The 16840-nt window shown below is 38.6% G+C and overlaps 1 non-coding gene across 1 annotated transcript; it reads left to right on the forward strand.

Moving 5' to 3' along the window:
• Positions 1-16361: 16361 nt before the first annotated feature.
• On the forward strand, positions 16362-16468 carry LOC130836031 (U6 spliceosomal RNA). Its single transcript, XR_009049095.1, has one exon. It is a non-coding gene; the product is annotated as a U6 spliceosomal RNA (small nuclear RNA).
• The last annotated feature ends 372 nt before the right edge of the window (positions 16469-16840 follow it).

Here is a 16840-nt window from a genome sequence, read left to right on the forward strand (position 1 = left end):
TTCATGTTTCAGCCACCCATGCGACTTTCACTGTTAGGTAGTATAACACAGGGTGTGCTCTGATAACTGCTGACCTTTAGTAATCAGAGAACATCATCTTTGCTCTAAGTAAACAGAACACAAGTGGCAAGCATTTTGTACTGTTCTATATTCTTTACATTTAAATTGGGAATTTTGAAACATTCCATTAGAAAGGATTTTTTTCCATCTTCCATTTCTTTTTTCTTTCAAACCCTTTAAAGTGAAAAGATGTAGAACATTTATTTGTCCAGGGCTATGCCAGAGACCCCACAGGGGAGGCCGGTGCTATGAAAGGTCTACAATAGAATGGGGGTATTGTCCTGGGGACCATCCCTGAGGATGTCTCCTTTTTGTCCCATGACTGTGGAATCGCGTTGAAACCACCTGATGGTTACCAGATCCAACCTCTTGTACTGTTTCTCTCTCCATTCTATAAGCCATCATTTGAAATTGTGGGGACATTGGGAATAATGGAGTGTATGGGTAAAACAGAGAGGGAGCACGTTAGGTGACTATTGGCTTATTTCAGCTTTAGCTGTATCTTTCCAAACTCAACTGGTGACTCAGGAAACCTAGAATGGGTAACTTGGAAGAAGGAGGCTTGAGAGAGTAGCATTGACATATATACACTACCAAATGTAAAATAGATAGCTAGTGGGAAGCTGCTGCATCACACAGGGAGATCAACTCGATGATGGGTGATGACTTAGAGGGCTGGGATAGGGAAGGCGGGAAGGAGTCGCAGGAGGGAGGGGATATGGGATATATGTGTAGATGCAGCTGATTCATTTTGTTATATAGCAAAAACTGGTACAACAGTGTAAAGCAATTATATTCCAATAAAGGGCTTAAAAAAACCAAAAACCAAAAACCAAAACAAAAAAAAACCCTTTCCACTATTTCTGAGGCATATGCATTCAGGGCTTGTTACTCTAAGACAGACCACTGTTAGCCATCTGAATATCTCTATTGAATTTCTAAAATTCCCTGAGGGGTAAGATTGTCAAATATAGTAAATAAAAATACAATAAAGAGAAATACTGCATGGAACGCACTATACTTAAAAAAGTTATTCATAGTTTATCTAACATCCAAATTTAATTGGCTACCCTGTATTTTATCTAGCAAACCTATCTGGAAAATGTATGGAATTCACTACCAACCCCTCGTTTCCTCAGGTTGAGCTTGATGTGTTAACACTCAGAAAAAAATTTTAATAACCAAAAGAGAGCAGCTAGATCTCCTTTGAAGCTGTACGCTTCTTGATATTCCTTCCTTACAAATTTTTTTTTGGTAAATATTTCATATACTCTAATGAATGAAATATATGTATGTACTCTAATGAAATGAGTATATATGGATATATGGTTAGGGTTTTCTTTAAAACTCTCCACAAGCCACCTCAGCTATTTCCCTCTCTAAGGATGACCTTGGCTTACCACTGTAGTAGAGGTGGACATCAGGACGAGGACTCACTATTGCCTTGCAGTCTCTGCTGCCTCAGAGCCTTACTGACAGAAGTCAAGAAGGGGTCAGAACACTAGGGACAGCCACTTCTCTGCAGGCCACAGCAGCAGGGTCTAGGAGATTAGCTAGCCCTTAGAAATAAGACTGCCCTTCTGCAACTTCCATGTTTCCATGATTAAGAGTCTAGAACTCTTGAAGTATCTGAACAAGAGCTCACTCACTGGGAGGATGAAAGAGCTCACAGCCTTGGAGCCATGAGGACTAACCTCACCATGCCTTTCACCCCTGTTCAGATCAGTTACTAAAGAAGCTCAGGGACCCCATGCCATTCCAGACTCTCATACTCATGGCCTCATTTCTTAGCTTCTGAACCATATTAACTTTTCTGGAACAGAGGGTCAACTGGCAAAAACATCCCTATGTTCTCAACCTCTTCTGTCAAAGTTCCTTTCACTTTTCTTGTCTAACTAAAGCCTGGCTTACTTCCCCTGGAGATTCCTGAAATACAGCATTTATCTCCCACATTTCTTGTAGAAAGGAATGAGATGGATTAGGCTGTTTCTTTTTGACCACTATCAGATCATTCTGTCTACCCTCCACTTCTTTAAAGACTCAACTTTTACTCTCCTGTCACCAGACTACAGTATCACCCGCTACATCTTTTGTTGCCACCATCCACTGCCCCATCCATCCCTTGGGCTAGTACATCGTATCCCTTGAGGACTTATCTTACTGCTCCTCACTTCAGTACCACTCCTGTCATATGCATAGTGATTCAAAGTCCACGAATATCATCTTTCCAGTCAGTCCTCTGCACCCCCAGTTTCTTAGCCTTTCCCTGGACCTCAGCCAAACACTCCTATGGCTCTAATCTTGATCTTTTCATTATCCAAACACGTTACCTCAATTTCAAATATCCAAGTAACTGATTACCACTCTACCGCTTCTTCCCAGGTTGCTTCCTCAGTTACCACGATTGGAACCATTTTTCACTCCCCCCACTCCCCAGGTTCCTGCTACTTTTTCCCTCTCTTTAAATCCCTGACCTCCTCTCCTAACCTCTCATTGAGCTTAAAATCTTTGGCCAATCATTATACGCATTCGCTTGTCAGTCGCAAATACTGTCATCCCTCAGAATCCAGTGTCCACAATGGACTGGTTCCAGGACTCCCCCTCTCCTCGCAGGATACCCAAATCTGGGGATGCTAAAGCTCCTTATATAAAATGGTATAGTATTTCCATGCACATATCCTCCCATCATCTGTAGATTACTCATAATACCTAATACAAGATAAATGCTATGTAAATAGTTGCTGGCACGCAGCAAATTCAAGTTTTGCTTTTTGGAATTTTCTGGAATTAAATTTTTTTTTTCTTTTTTCAGTCTGCAGTTGGTTGAACCCCCAGATGCGGAACCTGTGAATATGGAGGCCCTACTGTACCCTCAACTCCCTTGTCCCCTTTCCCTTTGTTATACTTGGCTTAATCACAGCCTTGGTTAAAAGAGTCTTTCTGAGTACTTCCGTGATTGAATCCAGGCAGCTGGTATAAGTGAGACAAAATGCACACTCATGATGACTGGTTTCACTTTAAACACATGATCATTACTTTCAAGGCAGAACTTAAAGCTGCCAGCCATCCTACCAATCCATTCATTCTCCCAGTCTCCTAGATTTGTGCTATGCACTTTCTTTCAATTCTCCCAAGCATCCCCATCCCATTCTAACTCTCACCTAACAATGATGCTTTTTACTTCATTGATAAAATAAGAGCAACCAGAAGGAATTTCCACACGCTCTAACCACCTATCTTTATCTCAACTCTACCTTCTCTTCTTTGCTGTAAGTGAACTTGATATTGCTGGCTAAGGCCAAACACTCCATGAGTGATTAGACCCCATCCTGCCTTCCCTACTCAGAGACAACACTTCAGCAGTTCTCCCCGTTCTTTTGTAGTTCATCAAACTGCTTACACTGGATTATTCCAGTTAGCTTTTAATTGTGTCCTTATTTTTCTAATATTAAAGAAATAATACCCTCTCATGTCCACGCTTCCTCCTTTAGGTATGATCCCATTTTCCCTTGAAAGCGTTATCTATGTTTGCTGACTTTCTGTTTGCAATTACTCTTCTCCTCTCTCTCTTTAAACCACTTAAATTATCCCTTAATCCCCACTATACCAGTGAAACCATTCTTATCAAGGTCACCAATGATTTCCTTATTGCTAAATCTAAAGATTATTTCTCATATTTCACTTGACCTATCAGAAGCATTTGACATAGATTATCACTCTGTCCTTGAAATAGATTCTTCACTTGATTTCTAAGATGCCACTGCCACATTGACCTAGCTTTCCTTTTACTTTTCTAGGTATACCTTTAACATCTTCTTTGTCTCTCCAATTTCTACATGTTGAAATGTACAGGGCTCACTCCTTACACTTTTTCTCTTTTCTATTCTTTCTCTCCCACTCCCCAGGGGATCTCATCCTGCTTCATTTCTAGATATAGTTTTACCATCTACATGCTTATTAATGCCTATTTTTATGTCTCCTGCCTGGACCTCTTCTCTGAACCTCAAAATCCAAATGTATCCAAATATTTCATATATGCAATGCTTACTTGAGGTTCCACATGCATGTCTGATAGACGTCACACACTTAACGTCTCCCAAGTAGATCTGCTAATATTCCCCACCTCCAAATCTGCTCTTACAGTTGTCTTCCATATCTTCATTAATAGAAAATTCATCTACCTACTTGTTCTAGCCAAAATCTTTGTGCTATCCTTGACTCTCCTCATCCTCTGGAATTCTACATATAATTTGTCGTAAATTCAACTGATTCTACCTTCAAAATATATCCTAAATTTATCCCATTCCTACCATCCTCACTGTAACTCCTGAGTCACTTGCCTACATTAATGCAACAGACTCCTAACTGAACTTCCTGCTTCTGCTCTTGCTCATTCTGGCCTATTTTCAACCAATCAGATAGAGATCATGTAAAGTATAATTTAGTTCATATAATTCTCTTCACACATGGTCTCCATTTCCTTCCAGGCCCTATATTACTATCATCCCTGGTGTCTCTCTGACTTGACTTTCTCCCACTATTGTCCTCCTTAATCCCATTCTAACCACACAGGCTTCTTTGTTGTTGCTTGAAACACATAGACAGATCTCCACCTCAGGGCCTTTGCACTTGCTGTTCCTTTACACGAAATGCTCTTCCCTCAAATAGCCATGGCTATCTCTTGCTTCACTGATTTTCATTCAAAAGTCATCTTTTCAGTGAAGTCATATCTACCTACTTTATCTAAATTTTATCACTTTGCCTCCATCCTGACATTCTTTTCTTTCTTTACCAAATTTATATTTTTTAGACTCTTTAACATTTCTATACATTTCTTAGTTATATTGTTTACTGTCTGTCTTTCCTACTAGACTCTAAGATCTAGGGACAGGTATGATGTTAGTCTGTTTTATTCTCTGCTACATATCCTCAGTGTCTTGGCACATAGAGGATGCTCAAATATTTATTGAATAAATGAAAGAAAATATGAACACTCATATGGAAGATGTTCCTGAATTTGTGAGGCATATAAAATGACTCACATTGTGGATTTTATTCACTGTATCTGTTCCTTGGCATTTTATGGATGCAAACATGATTTTTCAGAAGACTAGGGAAAGAGCCCTAGAGAAACGTGTGTATTAGGGATAATTGCTTGGGGTATGAGATTCTTTTAAGTGATGAGGGTTGTTTTTATGGAGTAAATAGCATTCTAGGAACCAAAACTATTAGAAACAGCAGACCATTCTAGATGTGGTAGAACATTTAAGTAAAGTGCCAGAGTAAGGAGGGAGATTTGTGAGGAAAATGACCAGCTTGCTTAGCTATAGTAAATTATCTTTTGTATTGTAAAGGACAGGAATCAGAAAAATATAAGCACTTGAACAGAAATGAAGCTTGATTTCTCATTTTTCAACAGGCTATGTTAATATCTGCCCTACCCTGACTTTCATAGTGAGCTTCCATGATTATCAAGTGATATGGTTACAGAAATATGCTATAACTTCTGAAGTGCTACACTAGTGCAGGGGATTATTTCAGGGTGCCACCATCCAAGAAGTGATCCCCTAGGGAGTGTGACATCAGCAGAATGAAAACCCTAATTTATCTAGGAGCCTATTATTGGCTGTTGGGGAGAGGTAGAGTGTGGTTAAACCAGCATGGTCAGATAGACTGTTGTGGTTTGTGGTGCAAAAGAGGTTAAGGCAACTGATTTAAAATCTAATGGGCTCACAGAATAATAAAAATGATTTTTTTAAGTAAAAAAAAAAAATTCTAATGGAATTTCTGAGTGTAGTTTGGAATCTGCTCCCAGTATCTCCTCGGGGCTATGATGTGATTTGAAGTTAGAGGAGAGACTGAAGGCGTAAAGTAGGTTTCAGGAATCTGTGTGCAAAGTAAACAGCATCTGGCCAGTCCCTTTGGTGGACATGTTTCCAGGGAAGAATCACCAGGGAGTCTGTGATAAATGCCTTGGTGATATTATAAATTGGGAAGACAAGAGATGGTGGGTCACACGGAGCAAAACAAAAGGTCGTGGGCTTAGAGGTTGAACAGATTCCTATTTGGCTAATAGGAGTGACAAATCCTGGCAAAGCTAAAGAAAATGTGGCAAATCAAAATACTCTGACTAAGCCCACACCGGGGTCTTACTGCTTTTGTAGTTATGAAGTTTTTCCTCATTTCTAAGCTCCCACAGCAATTTAAGCCTGTCTCCTCTTTTACAGCGGTCATAAAATTATTCAGCCTCCTTTTAAAATACAGCTACTGCATTTGACTCTCTGATCTCCTGCAGCACTGAATTCCACTGTGTGCAGAAGTATTTCATTTTATTGGTTTTTAAATTTTCTTGCTGCACCATTCATATGAGTACTTATTCTCACATTGTGCGATGGCATTTTAAGCTTGGGATTGATAACTTTGTTCCCCCTGTACCTTTCCTAATCTTAAATGGTGCAATTAAGTTCCTTTCTAACCATGCTCATTGTCAGACTGGAGAAACCAGGTTTTTATAATCTTTCATTGCATGTCAGTCCTCCCAGACACCTTACCTCCCTCCCAGGCCTAATCTGGACCTTTCCAAGAAACACACTGCTCCCTACCCTATAATCACCACCAGACAGCAATTGTGAGATGCTTTGAAAATCGTGAGGTCATTACCTGACAAAATCTTGCATTTAGGTAACGCTCTTATACCTAAAGATACCCGTTGTTCTTTGTCGACAATCTCAACATTGCAGACGGCACTCATCCTAGGAGCAAGAAGATGCCTGTTGGTGTGTGTCTGTGGGTGGCTCCTTGAAAGGAGTTGCCCCATCTTTGTCCCCCACCAGGCAGAGGGTATGAGGATCGCTAGGGAGGTCTTGTGGGTCTCCCGGAAGGGAACTGTGTTTGCTGTCGCTGCAGGCTGGGCTTGTAGTGTGGCCAACCAAAAGCGAAATAAAATAAAACAGATCACTGAGCAATTGTGAGAGGCAAAGAAGAGTGCCAGTCTGGCTTTTGCGATGGCTGTGCTTTAAGCATCAGTGCATGTAAGAAGCCCTGAACTGGCACTAGCATGATGCTGTGTAATTGGAAGTAGGCAAAGCACAGATGCTGGTTCTTATTAAATATCTTCACGTGTTAGTAGTTCTGTATCTTCCTTTTAAAAAGAAGAAAAATCCTCCAAAGGGGCTCACAACTGAGTATTTGCTGCTCTTTGACATGTCCATGAGGCTCCCACCTCAGTGATGGTTGGGCCATCTCTGTTATAAGCCTGCTCCTGTTATAAGCACAGATAGGGGCTAGTGTTTTTGAGGACAACAGCAAGACTGCTTTGCTGCTGCTTAATGCCAAGTCCTCAGGCATCATGCATTGCATAGGCTTTTCCAATTGTCAGATAATAACATGAAGCAAAGAAGCATCAGCTGGTGACACATTTCAGATGTTCTAAGGTCCAGAAATGCAGATAAACTTGGCAGATGTTACTCAAATAGCCACTGCTGGACTCTGAAATGCAGGGCCAGGACTAGGGTGGGAGTCCAAGACCCTTTTATAAGTCCTCATAAACTTTTGTTTTGGATGTCAAATGTAAGGTAGAGCAATCAAGATAATATTTCGAGAAAATATTTGAACCAAAAGTAGAACAAAAAATCCACGATGAACAAAATATCAAGATTTTAAATTTTAAATAAAGACAGCCCAGGACCACTGATTTTTTTCCTTTTCCTCAGGCTCTGATATAGGTTGATGTGATACTGCTGCAATGGTACAGACCTCCTTATCTGCTGTCTACTATAACATCTAACTTCTCTTGGCTGTGTAAGGCTTATTCCCTGGCCCACTTCTTAGGAATATTGAAAATTGCACACACACATAAAATGCCAGACACCTGGAGTTTACGCATCTCTCTGAGCGTTATGTTCCTATTGCCACTGTTGAAGACATTGCTCAGTGAATTGAAAATGGTACAATGTTGTGATGCTTTTTTTCAAGCTCAGATCACTAATATATGGAGTGGTGATGCTTTTCTTTGTTTTGTTGGATATAATTTTTAAAACCACAGACCCAAAGAGGAAGAAGAAAAAAGAATATATGATTTCTATGGAACTTATATAGAATCATAGTTACCTAAAATGGACAAATGTATAGCCCTGGAGTATTAAAGACTACTTCCTGATATGACTTTGCACAGCTACACTGAGAAGCTCAAAATATCATTGCTAGGGTGGTCTCATTACTTACTCCTCTTCTACTCAAAGCCTAAAGTGATAACAGTAACAACAGGGCAGGATAGGGATTAAAGTAACTGCCCTATTCATAGATAGTTTAGCTAAATTGTAGAACTGGGGTTGGCCCTGAGCCCAGAATGGGTCTTTCTGTGCCGTCCACACTGTCTTGAATTAGTCTATCCATTTACAGGAGCAGGATGGGAGAGCCTGACTTCTTCCTTCTTCACCCTGGAGGTTGAGAGTAAATGTTCATTGTTTTCAGGTGGACAGAGCCTAGAGACTGGGCCATGAATGAACAGAGACCCTCCCCATGTTAGCTCCACCCAATAGATAAATGTGGCCAGAGCAAGTCAGGTTCTCACCAGAATGAGTCACTGGAAGAGAGCCTAAGAGTGCAGGCTGGTAGATGGACATCTTATAGAAGGCAGATGTATTGATGAGAAAACCAATTTTGTAGGTCTGGCCTCTTTTCCTAAACAAGGGCCATGAACTTGCTTGAGACCAAATAAATTATCAACAGCTTTAAGGGTCATAGGTCTCAGCACACTTCAGGAAAATTTAGGTTAAACTCTTAAAGATAAAACAAACAAAATAGAATAAAACAAAAGTTAACAGTGGCTTAGACAAGATGGAAATATACTTATTTTCATGTAAAAGTCTAGAGGTTAAAGGCTGGTATTGTACCAGGAAGTGGATTTCTTCTGATTTGTTCTACCATTGTCTGCCATTCTTAAGTTTACCTTATTATCCAGAATCATTAGTTCCTCTTCTGTTATCACATTAGCATTCCAGAAAACATCAAGAAGAAAGAAGTAAAAACAGGGTAAAAAGTGAGATTAGATGACTCTTTAAAAGAGCATTTGGAAACTGCTATTTGACTTCTGTTTATATCCCATTGTAAAGTTAGGCCTATGGTCACACCTACCTGCAAGGGAGGCCAGAAGGTTGAAGTATTCTGGGCAGGCAGGTACCCAGGAAAAATTTGGAAGAAGGAAACATTAATAAAGAAGAAGAGAACACGTATTGAGGTACACCTAGCAGTCTTCACGTGAGAACTACTATTGGCCTCAGAACTTTGAGAAATACTAAACTCTTACTAAGGGCATCATCTCATAAATCTTAATTTCTTGTTGAAGACTGAATCTTAACAACGGCAGCCCAATTTCTAACCATTCGATGGTTAAAACTTTAAATGCATTAATTTTTGTGTCTTGTGCTTTTATCTTTGATAAATCTGTTTTTATTTTCTGATCACTTTATTAGCACATACTATACTGAAATTCTTGCTTCCTTTATATGTTTTTTAATGATCATCTATTTGATTATTTTTCTCTTTGTTTCCTTTAACTTCAAATCTGTTGGTAAAATTAGGTGTGACCTGATTAACTACTACATTCTACTTCTCTGTAACTTACAGTTGAAACTTACTTCTTACTTTGCAAATTACTTTAAAAGATTCTAAAGCATTGTAGAAAAATACCACATGGATCTACATACATGCATATATTAAACATGAAGTGTTACTCTTTGGTAATCAGTAGAAATCTATAAAACTTTACTCAACATTTAACTAAACATAACATCAGGTTTAATTTATTATTGCTCTAATATTAAAAAATGTATTTGCTCTTATCAAAAGCAAAAAATATTGTTTAAAATGTTTACAATTGTTGGCATTTGTAAGTTTAGCATTTATAGTTCTGACGTTCTTTGAGGGATCCAAATGTCCATAGTTGAAATAAAGAAAAATATACCTCCCCCCTAAAGACATTAAATGGTATACCCTTTGAAAACAACAATGTGAATTTGAATCACATGGCTGCTAGCCTGGAAACTGAATGGATTCAATTTACTGGTTAGGAAATCTTGCCAGCTTACCAGCGTCTATATCTCAATTAACGGAGTTCATAATTTTGAGGATCATAGAGTTCTGAGGATGTGTCCATTGAGAATGCCAAAAATGTACAGGTTTATATCAGTTTCATGGAGTTCAAGTGCCTATGTGAGATTATATCTCTTCTAATTTAGAAACAGAATAGTCACCTCCTTTGGAAGCAGCAGAATGTTTCTGATTCCCCAGCTCTTTCCTAGAAGGAGTTCGTAATCAAGCCAGATGAATAGAGAGGAAATTTGTCTGCTTTGGTAAACAAATGGTAAATTTAGAAATTTTGGAATGAGACAATAGTAAGACATGGTGTAAATATTCATTTATTAAATTCTAATCACCCAGTAGTTAATAACTTTGGTGATATCCATTATTAAGGATATAGCAGCAAATTCCTCCCTTTAACCCTTGATTTAACTAATTATTTTGGTCATCACATGGCAAGAATCTATTCTGTCCTATTCTGTTCAGTCTATTCCTGCATAATTAATGGTAATTAGTAAGTTGACAGGAGGTGGGACAATCAAATAGAATCAATTAATATTGAGACCACCTCAACCTGTCACAAAGCAATATTGTATGTGCTCCCTGTGGTGGATTTGCAGTTTCAGGAGTCCTAGCATTGCTGTCCCTTACAGCTTTACCTGGGTGAGAGTCATGAATCTTTGCCAAGCCTTTGATACCCAAACATAAGTGATTATTATTTTTTTAATTTAAGTTGCTCTGATAATGGTAGGATCTCTGCTTATTAAGGTTATACCTCTAGACTGTAAATTGTGACATTGCCTTCAAGATTAATGGGGTGAGGCCAGTGAGCTTTTTGTCTTGCACAAATAAAAAATAGCCTCCAAGTCAGATTTTAAGGATGGTCCAGGAGGCTTAAGCAAGCTCCTTATATCTTGTGTATCTTATTAATGTTCCCTCTGGATAATTGCTGCTACATAAGCTGAATTTATCTGCCAATGAGAAAGAACTAAATCAATACAATTGGCCAAAAGAAAGAAAGCATATGATGGTCTTGACTGTATAATTCATTGCCTAAGTTGATAACATGTAAGTAAATAACAGTGAAATACAGCCAGCCTCACCACACACTAGGAAGTAAAGAGAAACAGAGAAAGCCCAGTGATCTGAGCAAACTTTGGTGCTATGTTATTTGTTGCTTTGATTAGCACTAAACTTGCAATGCCAGTCAAAGGACTTGGAGGCTTAGATTAACAACACACTAACATTTTCAGCAGTGTTAATTTTGTTCCAGTTTTGAGTTTTCAGATCTCTTGTTTCTCTTTGGATTAAATATGTGTAACCTTTTAAAATTGTTATAAAATTAGATTTATTTTTGAATGTTGTTAAAAAATGTTAATTTGTGGCTGTCTTTTACATGTTTGTCTGTCACCATTTTAAGATTTGTAAAATAAATAAGGAATTTATAAAAATGCCAGTAGGACCACATGAATTTTCATTTTCCTTGCATAATAAAACCCTTATAATCTGACCCTGCCTCAAGCAGTGTTTATGATGAGTCCTTGATAAAAGGGATATAATAACAAACTTAACAAGTCTTTCTTAACATGCCATAAATATGCAGGGTGAAAAAATGTCTAATTTCTTCTTGCTTGGAAATTTCAAGTAGATCTTCTCTGTGGGCACCTTTCTATTGCTTGAAGGAACTATATAGAAACATTTCTGTATTTTTGGCTGTCAGAGAGTTCCTTTCTCAAGAAGCATCTTGTCCTGAGGGAATGTTTGGAGATCCATGGCTGTGTTATAAAAAGAAGTGCTATGCAGTGAAAACACACTTCATGATAACTCGTCATGTGGCAATACCAGAAAATGATTCTAAAAAATGAACATTCTTTTTTGTTCCACTTAACTTGCCAGGAAATTAGTGACCAGACACATGCATTTAAGCTGTATCATTAAGACTTTCACACAGATACACACACATGAAGATGTATACGACATGCACATGCAGGCCATACACACACACACGCAGACTCACATTTACACACAAAGCTAATTGAGGATAGAATCATGGCCCTAAGTGTAATTTGCTGTCCCCTTGCTAGTATCTGTGAGTGGCCACTTTGCTACCAGCTACCATTTTTATTGCTTGTAGGAGTCAGTGATAGGTATGGAATTATTGCCTGATAATGACACCATTACTGCATGTCACTACTGTATTTGGACTTGGGGCTATTTGTAACTCGTTTGATTCCCAGCACAGAGCTGTAACTGAACAGAATATTCTAAATGTGCACATTTGTTATCCAGATATCATAGATCAGGGTCAGCTGGGAAGTACCAGACAGTAACATTCAGGGCTGCGGCAAACTCATGTTGAGTTGTGGCTGCACACCCAACCCGACACCATTCATTGTTGGCATTTGCAGAGGGCACAGCCTCTGTAATGGTAATTGGGGCATATTTGTGATAAAAAGTCGGTCCAGTAAGGGAAGCCATATGGTTTGCTGTTCAAGCCTGATGCATTTGTGGAGCAACAGATGCAAAATTGAGCACACCTGGAATTCAGAGGCAGAAGCCCTGACAGAGCAATCTGCCGTGTGATACCATATATGCTGGAGGATTTGTGGGAATGAAGTCCCTACAGAAATAATCTGCCTTGATATAACTCACATCTTAATATATAATCTACGTTGGCTGTTGGGCATTTTTCACGGCTGGCTACATTTATATTCTCATTAGTTTTCCGTGATGATTGAATAAATATGGTAGCAAACACTTTATTCGAAGGAATAAAAAGAGTAGGGTGGATCATTTAAAATTGCAGGCAGTGCCTTAGCTCTATTATTTTGCCACATTGTAGCAGGGTCTTTGTGAATACAGACAGTGCACTTCTATGTGGTGGGTGGGGTATGTGGTTGTTGCTGTGTTTTGTGTAGCTAAACATGATGGTTTCTTTTGCATTATTTCTGTGCTCTACTAGCAGTGGGAACACCTCTGGTAGAGATGTTCACAGTATTGCAGGATATCACATGGATTAAACAGGTCAAATATTATTGTATAAAGCTAGACAGATTTTTTTCCCATCTGTCTGAAAGGACGTCATTGTTGAGCTGTCAAGGAGAAAAACTACCATGGCTTCCACGTCTTTGACAAAACCTCAGATGTGTGGCCTTCTGGCCAAGCATCTGTGATTTCATATTGTTGGAGCATTCATTGTCTCCCTGGGAGCTGCAACTTTGTATAAGTTTGCTGTGGCTGAACCAAGAAAGAAGGCATGTGCAGATTTCTACAGAAATTATGATTCCATGAAAGATTTTGAGGAGATGAGGAAGGCTGGTATCTTTCAGAGTGCAAAGTGATTTTGGAATATAAAGAACTTCTTTGGGTTGAGTTCCATGGAAGTTTGTCACTTACCTGTGTTCCTGAACTATGAAACTATGAACTATGAATATCTGGGCTAAGGAATAGTTTCTCTTGATAAATAAATGATTAAAAAAATAAAGCTAGACTCAAAGGGGAATTAATTGGACTGGGATACAATCTACTTCTAGTGCATCTGGCAGTTAAAAAATCCCTCTTATATCTCTGTTGCATGTTAATGCAGTAACCTCAAATGACTGACAGTCGGAGGGCACATAGAGATGTAGAAGCTTCATGACCTAAAGATATATAGAAAAGGCTCCTTTGGCTTGGTGCTATGGTCAACATCTGACCTGCCACCTGAGAATACACTAGCCCATCTTGGAATAAACTTCAGGATTTTTTACCTGTGGGAAGCAAAAGAACAAAGAAAAAGAACAAAGATATCTACAGTGGTCAAAAGATGTGCTTTTGTATTCAGGAATTCTGTTAGATTAGGGGAATGTCACTGCGTAGATTAAGAAGGAATTGCAAGTTTGGGCATTTTATATAGTTGTGTATAAGAATTATAATAGAGTATCATTATTCTTCATGAATACTGTATTCTAATACCAGTTATACAAAGTGAAAAAAGTGAACCAAGCAATTTTTTAAAAGTTAAAACTCAACAATTGGCTTAATTTTTTTTTATTAAGGAGATAAATTTTTAGAAATTTCTTTAAAAAGTGGAGAGATGTTGAAGAAGTGTGGGTTAGAGGAACATATCTGTGCAGGTCCCCCAGACTTGGAGGGATGAGAGATGAGACTAGGAAAGAAGGGCTCCGTGAAGAAGGATTTGCAGTACTTTAACCCAAGTGTGAGGGCAGTCAGTGCTAAGAAGTCCTCTGACCAAATGGAGTTCAAGTTCTTGATCAGAGTTGATGCAAGATACCCCATTCCCAGTTGCATTGCGAATAGGACATTTACCTTATGGTAATGGCATTATAATTAAGAACAAAATGTGCATATTTTTAAAGAGGGAGGGTACCTAATTACTTTTATTTTGGTGAAAGTATGGGAGTAATTTGGGAGATTTCTGTCTTACAAAAGATGTAATAGTTGGAAAGAATGTTGCTTTTAGAGAAATAGATTAATGATACTGCATGCATAAGAGAGCCTCCAGGGACTGCTGGTCCCTTGCTAATCCACTCACTCTTATCATGTCAATATGCTATATCCACCTTACCTCCTGAGGACTCACTATCGCCATGACTGCCTGGAAGTAAAGCCTAGAAATCAACCCTGCCCTGCCACCCCCCCCCCCCAACCCCCCACCGGACTGGGAAAGGCAGAAGCTCACACTCTCTTGGGGTCCTGGGAAGGGTTTGGAGACATCTGAGTAGTTGCTGCTTGGGCTTCTCCACTGTCCTTGACATCACACCATAAAATCCCTCATAACTCTTGGGTCAGCTTAGTCACGCTCTTTGTATCACAGTGTGATACATTTGGAATATACTTGCCAGGACATATATTTTGTTTCACTAGTAATTACACCATACAACAGCCATATATTTTGAACAGCTAAGAAGAGAATGGGGTTATTTCAAAACAGTTTTACTTTATTTATCAAACATTAATACAGTCCTCTGTATGTGCCAAGCACTATTCTTTACGCTTTACCAATATTAACGTATTATCAATTAGATAGATGATTCCTGATGGGGTATGGCAGAATTTATTTTGGCTTGAATAATTCAGATTATTGGAAAATGTATTATGTATATGTTGAGAAGTTCAAATGTTAACATGGAGGAAACTGACTTGAAATCCATATTCACTCAGTGTTCCTTATGTGGGGTCTGTAGTTCCCAAAGGAGTCCATGAACGGGCTTTCAAGTGACTGCGTTTATGACTCTGCCTATAAAGGTCTGCCTGTTCATTTTTTTATGGGAGAAAGGACATATGTTTTTATCAGACTCCCAAAGGCACTTGCAACTCACAATGGCAGTGGTGATTCCCATTATTTAGCTTCCATCATCCTCTCTTTCTTTTAAGTTTGGTCTCATACAAACATATTGAAGAGGAAAATTAAAATACTTACAGTGTTTGCAGAATGCAAATTGGTGATGTTGGTATGGAAGGATTTCAGGTAAATTTCCTTTCTTGGAATGCATAGAAACCTGGAATAGCAATAAAAAGAAAAATAGAGGTTAACTCTTTAAAAACTGTCATCAGTGCAATGAGGATAAAGAAGCAACCTCCAATCGCAAAGTATTAAACAAAATTCTCAAACCCTTTCATGCCTAGCTTGAAACAAGAGAGTCTGCTGGGGTCTGACGCAAGTCTTTTCCAATCTAGAGAGAAGAACAGATTTCCTCAAAAGTGTCACCGTCTTGAATAGAAGTGGTAAACAAAGCATTCCTGCCATCATGGAGTTTACACGATTGTGTAGGAAGATGGAAAATAAAGTGCTGACCAAGGGAGTTTCTGATAGTGATAAATGCTGTAAAAAAATTAAACGTGAGGATTTGTTGAGTACCTTCAGGGTCAGTGGTCAGGGAAGCCTCTCAGAGAGGGTGACCTTTGAGCTGAGACCTGACTGACAAGAAGATGCCATCCTGGCAAATATTTGGGGGAGAGTGTGCCAGGAAGAGGGAGAAATAAGTAAAAGGAACCCAAGGCAGGGATGATCCTGGCAGGGATAAGGAATAGTAAGAGGCTCATCATGGCTGGCTTGAGCCAGTGGCAGAGGTGGTAGGAAAATGTAAATGTTATGTACCACAACGAAGTAATTGAATACAATTTAAAAAAAAATCAGGAGGTAGAAAGAATTTGAAGTGGGCTAATTTCTTTATCTTTTACAGCATGGCATTGGTGTGTACTTCTAAAGTGAATACATGGTGCTCGCTTTGGCAGCACATATACTAAAACTGGAACGATACAGAGAAGATTAGCATGGCCCCTGCACAAGGATGATAAGCAAATTCGTGAAGCGTTCCATATTTTAAAAATAAATAAATAAATAAATAAATAAATAAATAAATAAATAAATAAAGTGAATACATGTTGTTAAACAGCATAATGATCCCAACCTCCTAAAAATTTAGAACTAATTTCTTAATATTTAAAAACAGTAATATCTCTGTAGTAAAGAAAATGTTTACGTAGTTTTTTATATGTGTTTTTTTCTTTCTCACTTTATTTCTAGCATTTAAAATTTTACCCAAGATCTTTGGCCATCTTTTATAAATTGTAGCTTTCTTATTTTTTCAGAGACACTACAATATGAACCACTTTATCAAGGTATTTCCTATTTCTACTCACATACATTTAAACATGTTCTTTGAGCCCACATATTAAATAGAATTTTATTATTTTT

Source organism: Hippopotamus amphibius, chromosome 14 (genome assembly GCF_030028045.1).
Source record: "Hippopotamus amphibius kiboko isolate mHipAmp2 chromosome 14, mHipAmp2.hap2, whole genome shotgun sequence".
NCBI lineage: Eukaryota > Metazoa > Chordata > Mammalia > Artiodactyla > Hippopotamidae > Hippopotamus > Hippopotamus amphibius.